The sequence below is a fragment of the Zootoca vivipara genome, chromosome 5 (genome assembly GCF_965207765.1).
Source record: "Zootoca vivipara chromosome 5, rZooViv2.hap1.1, whole genome shotgun sequence".
Lineage (NCBI taxonomy): Eukaryota > Metazoa > Chordata > Lepidosauria > Squamata > Lacertidae > Zootoca > Zootoca vivipara.
In genome coordinates, this window is record NC_142588.1 from 53,853,504 (window position 1) to 53,866,439 (window position 12,936).

A 12,936-nucleotide genomic window follows, 5' to 3' on the forward strand; every position below is an offset into this window, starting at 1 on the left:
CTTACACAGGATTGGGCTGCCTGGGAGCAAAAGCTCTCCTTCAGGAGTAATAATGTAGTAGGAGCACTTGAAACATTTCAGAGAGACATCATCAGAAAACTAGCCATATCTCTGAATACACTCGGGCCATATCTTAGTGCCATAGTTCCCAACAGACAAATAAGAAATCACCAGTGGGTGTTCCAAGGTGTTTGTTTTCTGGCCTGTTGTAGAACAGTCCCCTTGAAATCACTTTAAACTTTGTACAGATGGAGAGCTGATGTAGTGTAAATGTTAATGGCATGCGCTAAAAACTACCTACTTTGCTAGGCTGTTATAAGAAGATGGAAATATTATTGTAATTGTTTTTACCCTGCCCATCTGGCTGGGTTTCCCCAGCCACTCTGAGCAGCTTACAGCACATATAAAAAAAACTGCAAAACATCAGAAATTAAAATTTTCCCAATACAGGGAAATAATGTATCAGAAACATTTCCTGTAGTTCATAAGTGAATGAGACTTTGATTTTTCTCCCTGCCTAACTTTTTTGGCTGGTATATGGAAAAGACCAGGTTTAAAGAGTTCTAACAATCTGATATTTGGGGCATTTTCAGTTCTTTACAATCAACCAGTGCTCAAAACCAGTGGCATGAGATGGGTTGGGTCCTGTGGGCAAGTAGGGATTTGAATCTGCCCTTGTTCCAAATACAACACTGCTGACCAAATAACATTTCTCCACTATTGGTGTCATAGGCCTTTAAGAGAAGCCCCTCCCATGTGTCCTCCCCCCCCCAATATCTACCAAATAGCAAGATTCTCCAGTAAATTTCCAGGAACAGCTGCTGGGCGAATCATATGGCTGCCACAGTCACACCAGGGGGTTGAGGGATGTACTTCTGTTTGAAGAAGCAGAAATCCAAAGAGCAACTAAACACCAAGGCCTGGAGCAGCCTCGTGACAAGGAAGATGTGGGCAGGCCTGTCTTCTCTGATCGGCAAGCAGGACACAGATATATCTACTCTGCCAGCCAGTCCTGAAGCCGCCTGGCATTCTTGAACAGATGAGGGGGTGGCAACATCAGGGGCTCACTGCAAATGCCTCGCGGTGCCAGAGCATTGCTGGCAGTGAGTGTAGAGGCTCAGAAGCAAACAAAGGCCAAAGGGCTCTTGATCTTCCAGTGATCCTACCCCATAACCCTTGAGATTCCATACCAGAGTCCCCACTAAATCAGAGTTTTCCCCTTTTCCGAGAAAAAGCCGCTGCTCAGAGGTAGAGCATGCAAGGGCATTTGAGGTTTGCTCTCTGGCCTCTCCAGGCGGGATTAGAAAAGACCCCAAGACCTTGGAGAGCACCTGCCAGTCAGTGTGGAGCATATGGAGCTCTGTGTAGCACCTGGCTTGTTCTTCATGCAGCATCGCATTGTGACAGCAGGGCCAGTGATAACTGTATCGAACTGTATTGCCGGTGGTACTGCATAGGAGAAGGGCCTTGGCTCAGTGGTAGAGTGCACATGTTGCATGCAAAAATGTTCCATCCCTGGATCTTTGGATAGACTGCCAGGCAGTGTTTATAATAGCAAGATGGACCAATGATCTGGCTTGGTATAAGGCACCTTCCTGAACTCCCACCTGTGCTCTGCCGCTCTGCCTATGTACCTCCATGTTTATTTGTTCTCCCTGTGATGTGAGGACTCCTTCCTCCCACCGCTATCTGTCATTCCCTCCGTTGCTGTTAATTCAGAATCTGCTGAAGTCCAGCACCTAGGATAAGCTAGCCTGGGGTCCTCCAGATGTTGTTGACCCAACAGCTCACATAATCCCTGACCATTGTCGGGGATTGGACTGGATTCTGTGATTCTGTGAAGTGCAATGAGGTGGTCTATGTGCCCGCTCAGTCTGCTGTCCCAGTGCTAACTATCAACGGGCAACTTAAAGGCCTTCTCTCTCCTTTATGTACTAGTTACAGGCAGGTAGCCGTGTTGGTCTGACGCAGCCAAAACAAAATAAAAAAATCCTTCCAGTAGCACCTTAGAGACCAACTAAGTTTGTCATAGGTAGGTATGAGCTTTTGTGTGCATGCACACTTCTTCAGATACACTGAAACAGAAGTCACCAGACCCTTATATATAGTGAGAGGGTGGGGAGGGGTATTACTCAGAAGGGTGGTGGGAATGGGTGATTGGCTGATAGGAGTGGTAAACCTGTTGATGACTGTTAACGACTGCAATTGGTTTTGCAGGAAAAAGCAAGGGCTGAGGTGCTAAAGAAAGCTTTGTCATGTATAATGAGATAAGAATCCAGTGTCCTTATTCAGACCAGGTCTCTCCATGGTTTTAAGCTTGGTAATGAGTTGCAATTCAGCTACTTCTCTTTCCAGTCTGTTTCTGAAATTTTTCTGTAATAAAACAGCTACTCTGAGATCTTGTATAGAATGTCCTGGGAGATTGAAGTGTTTTCCTACTGGTTTCTCTGTCTTGTGATTCCTGATGTCAGATTTATGTCCATTTATCCTTTGGCATGGGGTTTGGCCTGTTTGTCCAATATAGAGAGCTTCTTTTCTTTTCTTTTTTAAATCCAGCCATTTATTTTACACACATATATTCAATTTATTATTATTTTGCAAGAAGCAACCTCTCGTGCAACGTCAGATACAGCTGGACTATTCTAACTCATCAGGAGCAGATGAGTTGGGGAGAGCATAGTCAGTGGAGAGTTTTGTTCTTCTTCGTCCAGAGAGGGGCCCCAATCCTCTGCCTGCAGAATAACTTTCCTTTAGGGGGTTCAAGGCAGGGTAAACAACAAACAAGTAGTGGTTTTTATAAACCAATTTAGACCTAAGCTGATTTAAAAGTTTGCATATACCTCCATATGCTTAATGAATGATGGCAAATAAAATATCTAAAATGAGCATTGGAAGACCTGTCACCCCACATGCCCTGGGGCCAGACAGGCAAAAGTGGAGCAGGTTTGTGCTCCCAGGATTGTCATCTGTTGAAACTGGTACAATATTAGAGCTGGGAAGTTCCCAAGTGAATGACTTTAAGGAACTATTATTTGTTTTGAAATGCTAAGGTTTGAGGCGAGTTAAAAATCCTGCACGAGCACATTATTGGAGCAGGGGGCAGTGAGCCGTCAGAGGAATATCCCTGAAAGATTATGTAAATCAATGGCGCCCTCTAGTGGCTGAAGGAGGGAGCAATTTATGGGGATCACTGGTTCTTTGGCGGGGGGAGGTGCTTAAATAATAGTGGGAGATGTGTTCAAAAGGATTCGGCCAGGCTTGAGGATGAGGACAACTATTTGGGTGGGGGGTGGAATATCACCATCTGGGGAAAGGCCTGCCTGCACCTGTACTCGGCTTGCCATCTGTCTTGGCTCCATCTCCTCAATTGCAAGCGACAGCACAGCAGCAGGCAGAGTCTTGCATGCGGCCATATTCCTGGGTCCTTGCTTGCTGCAGCCAATGCAATGAGCTGCTTCCTCTGTGGCAGATGTACAAAACGAGATCAGGCAGCAGCGTGTGTGTGTGACTGACTTCCTGGCCTGCACAGCTGAATGGCTGGCATGGGCTGGGGACAGGAATGGTACACACATGCCCAGACCCAGGGACAGATCTCCACAGCTTGGAGAGACCTACCTACTGCAGCCGTGAGAGGGGAGCCCAGGGATGGATAGAAGTGGGCATGGAGCAGCTTAGGGGTAAGAAACTGGTGGCAGTTGTGGATGGGGAAGGATGCATAGGCAAGATGACATGAGCTTAGTGTTTACTCTGAGCACTAGTTTGCAGGAGCACAGGAAGCTTGCTTTATACAGTCTGACCAATGACCTATCTGGTTCAGTGTGGTCTGCATTGACTGGCAGCAGCTCTCCAGAGTTTCAAATGCGGGGGGGGGCGCATTCCCAGCCATACCTGAACCTGGGACCTTCATGCAAGGCTGATGCTCTACCAATGAGCTTACGTTATCCTTCCTGGGAGAGATGCCTTTACTGTACATTCTTTGAAACTTCCAATGCCACTGCAGTGAAATGAACGGGGCAGCCCTTTAGGGGGAGGAGCTCCAGGCACATAGTGGAACTTCCACAGAGATCGTGTGTGTGTGTGTGTGTGTGTGTGTGTGTGTGTGTGTGTGTGAAGCCAATCTCTTCCCAAGGGATTCTTTCTCAACTTTCGGAGAATTACCAATTTACAAAGGAGAGCAAGCCTCATTGCACCTTTAAAAGAAGATGGATTTCTGGCAGATATATGCAGTCTCTCCCCTCCACCCCATTTTCCTGCGTGACAAGCTGCATGTACCAAAAATCTTGCAAGCGACAGAACTATTGAAGATGCAGGAGTCTTGCTCACCTTTGTAGCCAGTCACCTTTGAAAAATAAACAAGGGGAAGTCAGAGATAAGTGGGGAAAGGCGGTTATGCAACCACCGTTGCCCAGCTTAGTGTTTGGTGAGTGGGCAAAGAGTCTCGCAGTCGGATGGAGGGTGTTTAGAGCCTCGGAGGTACATTGTCATGTATAGCGTCGAGCACATTAGCAGGCGCTAAAGTTACACAGCAGTTGCAGTTGTGCGCGCGCGCTCTCCTACTCTACATCGCTTACGGTTGGCGATGTGCGGATGCAAAAAAGTCAGTCGCGCGCGGTACACCACCAGGCGACTGAATTGGGCCCCTGGGTGGAGAGGCGCTCCGAGCGCCCGCTCGTCGTTTTGCGCGCGTGTCTCAGGCCAGGCCGAGTCGGTGGGGGTGGGGGAAAGGGAGGAGGAAAGTGGGGCTGGGCGGAGAAGTAGGGTAGGGGGCGGGTCCGAGACACGAGAGTCCCGGTTAGCCGAGGGGAGGAGCCTGTTCAAACTTGTCGAGACGCGGCGGCGCTGCGAGCCGGCCGGGGGAACTGTGCCCCGTAGCGGCCCAGCGGCGGACAGGCACCATGGAGGCGGCCAGGCCAGGTGCGGGGCAAGTCGGGCAGCGGGGGGTCGCGATCCACTTTCCGGTGGGTGGGTGGGAGACGGGCGGAATTCGTTTTGGGGCCCAGAAAGATCAGAAGAGGAGAGCTGCCCCCCCCCCCCGCCAAAAAAAAAGACCAGCCGATTTGGGCGCTGAGTTACAGTTGGCGACCGAGGGGGCTTGCTTGGGAGCCTCTTTCGGGATTCCTTTCTCCAGCGACGGGTCGCTCCTCTGCTTCCCCCGTCCATCTCCCTTCCTGAAGGGGGCTGAGTTGGCTGCGTGGTCCCGCCGCGGCGATCTTTGTTGTTGCGTGGAGTCGGAAGCAGGCCGGCGATGTTGCTATAAATGCCCCCCCCCCCGCTTCCCTCTCCATCTGCCTGCTGGAATCACATTCTCCCTTCGCCATCCGTCGACTTGGGTCTCCCGCTGTGGGAAAGGAGTGGCGCCGCTGCCTCTTGTCCCGGCGGTGAGTCGGTTTCTGAGCGCGTAATGTTGTTCCTTCGCGTTACTTTCTCCATGAAAGGGCAGCGGAGAAGCGGGAGTCTGCGCTGCCGGGCTTGTGGCGCGCGTGAAGGTGCCCCTTTCTCCCTCTTCGTCACGGGGCAGCCTCTTGCCAGCCAATGAGCTTGTTGGTCTGGCCTAGTGGGCTTCTCCCTCTCCCTCCTTTCATTCATGGGGAAAGTTTGGCCGTGGCCTCCTCCTCCACATCCCCGGTGCTCTGGATCTGTGCCAGGAACCTGGGTTGATGGAGGCCAGGCTGTGTGCCAGAGCCCTCCCTCCCCTGTATGGTTTGGGTTGGGCTTTATGCCTGTTGAGAGTCCATTGCAGGTGCTTGCTCTGAGCATTTGGGCTAGTCTTCCAGCTGCCCCCAGGGAGAGGACTGTGGATGCCCCAAGGGAACCCCAGAGTGACCCCAGCAGCCAGGATAGCGTATATGCAAAGCCCTTGGATGATACTGTGCAGAGCAGGGGGGCTCTCCGGATGTAGTAGGACCACAGGTCCCATCATTCCCTGTCATTGGCCATGGTGGCTGGGGCTGATGGGAGCTGGAGTTCAGAGGTCGTATGTAGGGTCTGGGACAGAGTGTTAGTCTCTCAATGCTGGAGACAGGTGTGCATGGTGTGAGGAAATTGTAGGGGGGGGTAAGTGTAGGTTGCTATTTTCAGCACAGGTGTGGGGAGGCCAATGAGGAAACCGTCCAGTGTTGATACTGGGACATGCTCCCCAAGCATCCTGTAGGAGCATGTGCAATAGCTGAAAAGGCTCTTTGAATGTGTTTATATGCACACAGTTGCATATTATGCTGGAAGCATGTGCGTTGCACTGGGCAGACCAAACAATGCTGGCTTTCCCTGTTGTAGGTGTGTTTCTGTCAGCTCCTCTTTCTGCATCTAGCTGTGGTGGCTGACTGCGATAAGCCCTGGAGATTTTTGTTTGAATGTGGAAGAACAGTGGGTGTTGTGGGCTAATATCAGAAGCATTAACTATAAAAGATCCTCTCTAGTACAAGAATGTGATAATAAGGTGCATTTATATCTTGCCTTCAAGGAATTCAGGAATGAATATATGTATGTCCTCCAATTTTTAACTTCACAACAACCCTGCAGGCTAGGCTGAGAGACGGGTCCAGAATTGCCCTAAAGCTTTGTAGTTGGATGGGGAGTTGGAGACCTGGGTTTCCACAGTCCTGGTCTGACCCGCTCAGCAAAGTCCAGCAATATCTGGAGGGCACCACTGCTCTAAGCCATCTCACTTCCAGCTCTTTGATTCTATGAATTATCTTATTCTGTTCTCTCTTTTTCTGTCATTGGGGGGTACATGTGAGTGAGCTGGACTCCCAAGAGGCGACTGTGTGTGTTAATTACATTTCCTGGAGAAATGAGGTGGCCTCTTTGTGTTTGTGAAGAGGACAGACAACTGGAACCATTCATCACAACTCATTGTGTTTGGATTGTTGACTCTGTATATGGTGTTTTTTCAGATCCAGCTTGAGCCTGTTTGCGGTAGGGACTCTCCTGTAAGGGGCAATCACCATTCTCTATAAACAAGAACCTGAAAGCCCTGAAACTTTTAAAACTCTCTGCTGCTGGCAGTTTGGTCCTGCAGGGCTTGGAAAAGTCTGGGCAAAGCACTGCCATTTGCAGCTTTCAGTTCCAGGACAGGTGAACGATGGACAGGAGAGAAAAGCATTGAAGGGCCAGGAAGCCTCTACAGTGCTCAGACTGCCAGGGCTGAGATTTAGGGAATCTTTGGTGATGGGTGCATCCGTGCATGCAAAGTGGGGGGGGGGAAGCAGCTTTTTCTTGGGTACATTCTGCTGGCAGAGTTGAGAGGAGGAGGGGGACTGTGGAAGGGTAAGAGTCTGCTTGCTCTCTGATCATGTTCTTTGTTCCTCTGCTTTGGGCTGGACAGGCTTGATAGCTTCAGCAGATGCCTCCGCTCCCTGCTTTGAAGTGAAATAGAAGGGGGAAGGGAGGGTATAGCCCTGACCGACCTCCCCTCCCCTCCCTGCAGTGTCTTGTTCGCTGGGCAGCGTTGTTATACAGGCACACAGCTTCAGACCGATGCTAAGAAGTGGAGGCAGCAGGCTTCTCTCCCTTGAAGGCTTTGCTAGACTTATTCAGGTGCCATGCACAAAGTGGCACATTTTATTCCAAATCATTGGGAGTGGGGGCTGTGGTCATTGCTGGGTTACAACTCTCATCACCCCCGATTGTTGACAGTGCAGGCTATGGCTGATGGGAGTTGAAGTACAACTATATCTAGAGCAGGGGTCAGCAAACTTTTTCAGCAGGGGGCCGGTCCACTGTCCCTCAGACCTTGTGGGGGGCCGGACTATATTTTGAAAAAATATATATGAATGAATTCATATGCCCCACAAATAACCCAGAGATGCATTTTAAATAAAAGGACCACATTCTACTCATGTAAAAACACCAGGCAGGCCCCACAAATAACCCAGAGGTGCATCTTAAATAAAAGAACACATTCTACTCATGTAAAAACATGCTGATTCCTGGACCATCCGCGGGCCGGATTTAGAAGGTGATTGGGCCGCATCCGGCCCCCGGGCCTTTGTCTGGGGACCCCTGATGGCCATAGGTGCTGCCCTCCGCTGCTGAATTGTGGGAAAAGAAGCCTCTGAGTGCTGAGAGTGGTTTGGGAGAAATGGTGGTGGAAGGGGGCTTCTTTTTTTGTCTTCCAGTGGAGGATAAGCATGGATTTCCAACATGGTCCAGAAGCATGACCCACATCAACAAGGGGTTATGCCTTCAGCATAGTGAAATGCAGAGGGGGGCCAGAGGAGCAGTCAATACTTTCATCCTCTGGCTTCCAGTCCACTTGGTAGAAGGTTTTCTTTCTTTCTTTCTTTCTTTCTTTCTTTCTTTCTTTCTTTCTTTCTTTCTTTCTTTCTTTCTTTCTTTCTTTCTTTCTTTCTTGTGGCTAGCTTGTTAGGAGGGTAGAAGCCTACATTTCCATGTGTGGGATTGCAGAATATGACTTCTCCACTTCTATGGCAAGCATGGGAATGCAGGCTAGTAATATTCTTGAAAAACGAACTTTTGTTGGCTTATTTACAAGGCAAGTGTATTGAAGTGTATAAGGTGTGAACTCTGAAGTCCTTCATGCAAATGTTTCCTTTGCAGCAAACTCAGAGGTCTTAACAAACCAGTACTCTCTCAGCCTCAGCCCCTCCTCTGCAAAATGGGTATCATAAGGCTGATCTTACCTTGTGAAGCATCATTACTGAACTAATATATGCGATACATTTTAAACTCTCTAAAATGCTATGTAAAAGCGAACTATTTTGGTTAACATGTTGCAGCTAGTTGGGATTAAGGCTCTCTGCAGCTGGCCCTCTATTTAAATTGTTTATCTGCCAATTCATCTTTTGACTTCCTGCTGTTTAAACTTGTACGGTGGTGGGCAGCACTGACCCCAGGCTTTGCTACAGTCAGCGAATTAAAATCCCCTCTCCAACCCCCCCCACAACCACGCTTAACTGTATGCTGAGTACCACCGCAGTGCCACCATATGCAATGATCAAGAGTTGATTGGAATTCTGCTTTCTCATTTTAATTTTCAAAGTACCGTAACTCCTTTCTTCCTCTTGACAACTGGGCCTGTGTTCCAGAGATCAGTTAGCAACCAGGCCGTGCCCCCTGGAATGTTGGGAACCCTGCCCGTCCCATGAGTCGCTGAGCTTGCTTTGTGCTCCTCCTCCTCCTCCCAAAAGTGCAACACAGCACATTTCTCTCTGCCTGCAAGTATTTACATAGCTGAGGCAGATGCCGCTGGAATTGTGGTACCCGCATATCCAGTTTGCCACTATGATTGGGCTAACCTAGGATTGCAAGACCTTGGGCTTGGGAGTACCTGAGTGTGGCCAGCTGCTGGCTCCCTGGATCTGATGTCAGCATACCTCCATTTCAGAGGACTGGGGGAGTTTGGGACAGTAAGAGCTGTTCAGCAGTGGAATTTGCTACCAAGGAGTGTGGTGGAGTCTCCTTCTTTGGAGGTCTTTAAGCGGAGGCTTGACAGGCATATGCCAAGAATGCTTTGATGGTGTTTCCTGCTTGGCAGGGGGTTGGACTGGATGGCCCTTGTGGTCTCTTCCAACTCTATGATTCTATCTGCTTATGCTATGTAGTTATGATGTGTCAAGTACTTGCAGGGTTCAATAGTGCTAAGAAGGCCATGTCTTCTTCTGCTTGTACCTGTTCATTCCCCCTTCTCTTCTTTTCTGAAGGGTCTCCGTGTTAATTGTACAGCTTTCCTGGGGGAAAAAACCTGGTGCAGGGACATCACCTGGCAGCTTTTGGTCCTCCTGTGCCAGCCCAGGTCATCATGTGGGATGAAATCCTTACTCCCTAGGCTCAACAAGAGAGTGAGGATAGCTCCTCCTCTCCATGGCTTTATGTGGAATGTGTGTGTGGAGAGGAACCCTGCTGGGTTGACCCAGCCGTGCCCCCGACTGAATGCTGCCCCGATCAGTGTGCACTAGGCTGCTCTTCTGGGCGGCCTGTCACTCCACATCCATCCAGCGCTCCTAGTGATCATAACTCATTAGCTTGTCATGTGTGCAGCTATCACATGGCCCGCCCTCATGCTGGGGAGAGTGGATCTGCACTTAAAGGGTTGGGATGCCCTCCGGCAGATTGGTCCAGCTTTGTTCTTTTGGTAGGTGGCATCTCTGTCCCACAGTGTGCTGTTCTCTGTGTCCTACAGCATCTGCCTGCATACAACATCCCCTTGTGTCAGAGGGGCCATTGATAATTGCACCATACTGTGTTGCCAAAGATTCTGTGTTAGGAGATGGGTCTTCTTGACTTTAGTGATAGAGCACCTTTGTTGCATGCAGTGTTGGCTGCAGGTTCAACTCTCGAAATCTGTAGGTAAGGATGGGAGAGATCCCCTGCCTGAAAACCTGGAGAGCTGCTGCCAGTCAGTGTAGACAATACTGAGCTAGATGGCCCAATGGCCTGACTCAGTATGAGGCAGCTTCATATTATAGAACCGTAGAGTTGGAAGTGACCACAAGGGTCATCTAGTCCAACCCCCCCAATGCAGGAATCTCAACTAAAGCACCCATGACAGATGACCATCCAACCTCTGCTTAAAAACCTCCAAGGAAGGAGAGTCCACCACCTCCCAAAGGGGTCCTTTCCACTGCTGAACATGTCGAATATGTTCCTGTTGAGTTATTTCTTTATAGATTCCTTGTGGGGGTAGGAAAGCACAGCAATGTAAAGTACCAAAGTGAGTATTTGGCTCAAGATAATCAAATCACCCAGTGCTCTACAGGAAACAGCAACAAATTATCAGGGACCCTATATGTTTGACTAGACTAGAGAGAGGCAGTGTTAGAAACTGAGGTATGAAAGCTAGGAGCTAATGGCACTTTAAATCTAGGTTATGGGTGCAACAATGGAATGTCTAGGCACACTTTTAAAATAACAAGAATACAAAGCTGGAAAATGAATGAACTGCAGCTAAAATCTTATATTCATATTTCACATGGTCTAGTCCTCATCTGAAGACTGCAGAAAACAACAACAACAACAAAAATCCAACAAAGCCATGCTTCCCCTGCCTGCCCCCCCAAATATTCTTAAGAATGGGGACGTTAAAGAACCAAGATTATTAGGACTAATTTTTTTCTTTTTTATATTTATATTTTTTGCTCTAATAAGTCATAAATTGTCTAGAATTAATTTGGATGATATTAATATTGGTATGGTATTGAAATGGAATGTAGGTGTTTGTGTCTTTGTAAGTAATCTGTATATTTGTATGTTTGCATGTATATTTGTTATGTTGGTGGCTGTTTTGATTACATAATAATAAAAAATTCTTAAGAGGGTCTTTTCTCCAGCTTTCAGAGAGTGGCTGGAAGTGGGGATGCAGAAAAAGGTCCTCCTTTCCTTCCACTCTGCAGCTTTAATCTGAAATCTTAGGCCCAGTACTGTGTCCACAGCTCAGAAACTGCTCGCGCTAATGAAATTCCTTGTCACAAAATGTGCCTAGAACAATGGGAGTTTCCAATGCTTATAAGACACCAAGCATAAACAAAATCTTCTGAATCCTCTAAAAAGAAATGTGGCTGTTTTGATGGGGTCATGCTCACAAATTCTTGACATCCAGAGCAAAGGAAGCCCTGGTGGTGGTGTGTGGAAGGTACTGTCTGATCCCATTTGACCATGTAAACGGTCTAGAAAAGAACTGCAGCTGACTGTGCCATCCATGTTCACAAACCTGAGGGTGTTGAACTCACAAAGCATATCCTTGTGAAATAAATAAGCAACGATTCTACTCTGAAATCCACTATAGTGCATCCCAATGAATTTCTGGCTTGGGAGTCAGAACCTGTGGAACAGCCTTTCCCAAACTGGTGCCCTCCAGAGTTCTTGGACTCCATCAGCCGCAGCCAGGCTTTCTCAAATCTAGACTTAATAGGCATCATGAATTAACCTTTTGAAAATCAGGTCAAAGTGGAAGTCTCAAATAATAATGCTTAGTACTTTTTAAGTACTAAGGGACCCAGGTGGCGCTGTGGGTTAAACCACAGAGTCTAGGGCTTGCTGATCAGAAGGTCGGCGGTTTGAATCCCTGCAACGGGGTGAGCTCCCGTTGCTCGGTCCCAGCTCCTGCCCACTTAGCAGTTCGAAAGCACATCAAAGTGCAAGTAGATAAATAGGGACCGCTCCAGCGGGAAGGTAAATGGCGTTTCCCTGCGCTGCTCTGGTTCGCCAGAAGCAGCTTTGTCATGCTGGCCACATGACCCAGAAGCTGTCTGCGGACAAACGCTGGCTCCCTCGGCCTATAGAGCGAGATGAGCGCCGCAACCCCAGAGTCAGACACGACTGGACCTGATGGTCAGGGGCCCCTTTACCTTACTTTTTAATTAGGAAATTTTAATATGCTTTCCTGCCATTACTTCAGATTTTCAAACAAAAATTAAACAGAGGAGATAACTGAAGGATGTTCAGCAACATGTCTGTTCCAGGATTTGAACATTATTTTGCCTGTTCTATTTACTATCCACACAACTTTCCAGGTGCTATAAATGCTAATACATGCAGGTAAAATAGTGCAACTTTCTAGGTGCTGCTTTGAATCCCTTGGCAATAAAGAGGTTGGGATTTCCCTAGAATGAATTATTTCAGCGTTGACATATCTAAGGATTTTCTGGTAGAAGAAATAAACAGTCATTTTAAAATAAGACCTCTGTTGGATTGATCCTGGTGATCTGGGTTTGACAGGTATTAAAAATTGTCAGACATTAGGACCAACCTCTAACGAAACAATATCAGATTTATAAGCATTGGGGTGATGAGGGTTTTAGAATTTTATCCAGCATTTCTTAAGGCAGTTTTCTCTTGCTCTTTTAAATGTAGAGGGGATAGTAGTAGAATGTATGTTGGTGTTTTTTTTTTTAGGAGGAGCTCTTTTAATATAAACTTACCTAACGCTTGGACCTTACAGATTCTATTAAGCTATTTACTTAAAATAGAAAAAAGTCT

General features: G+C 47.9%; 1 protein-coding gene across 9 annotated transcripts in view; it reads left to right on the plus strand.

Annotated features, from left to right (window-relative positions):
- Window positions 1–12,936, plus strand: part of LZTS2 (leucine zipper tumor suppressor 2) — a 62,415-nt gene that overhangs the window by 25,467 nt on the left and 24,012 nt on the right. Inside the window, exon 1 of one of the 9 annotated variants that reach the window (XM_035132923.3) lies at window positions 4,798–4,914. The exons of the other annotated variants lie outside the window; for them this stretch is intronic. The gene's annotated coding sequence lies outside the window, so the exon portion shown is untranslated. Of the gene's footprint in view, window positions 1–4,797; window positions 4,915–12,936 lie in introns of those variants that run through there. 9 annotated transcript variants of the gene reach the window in all.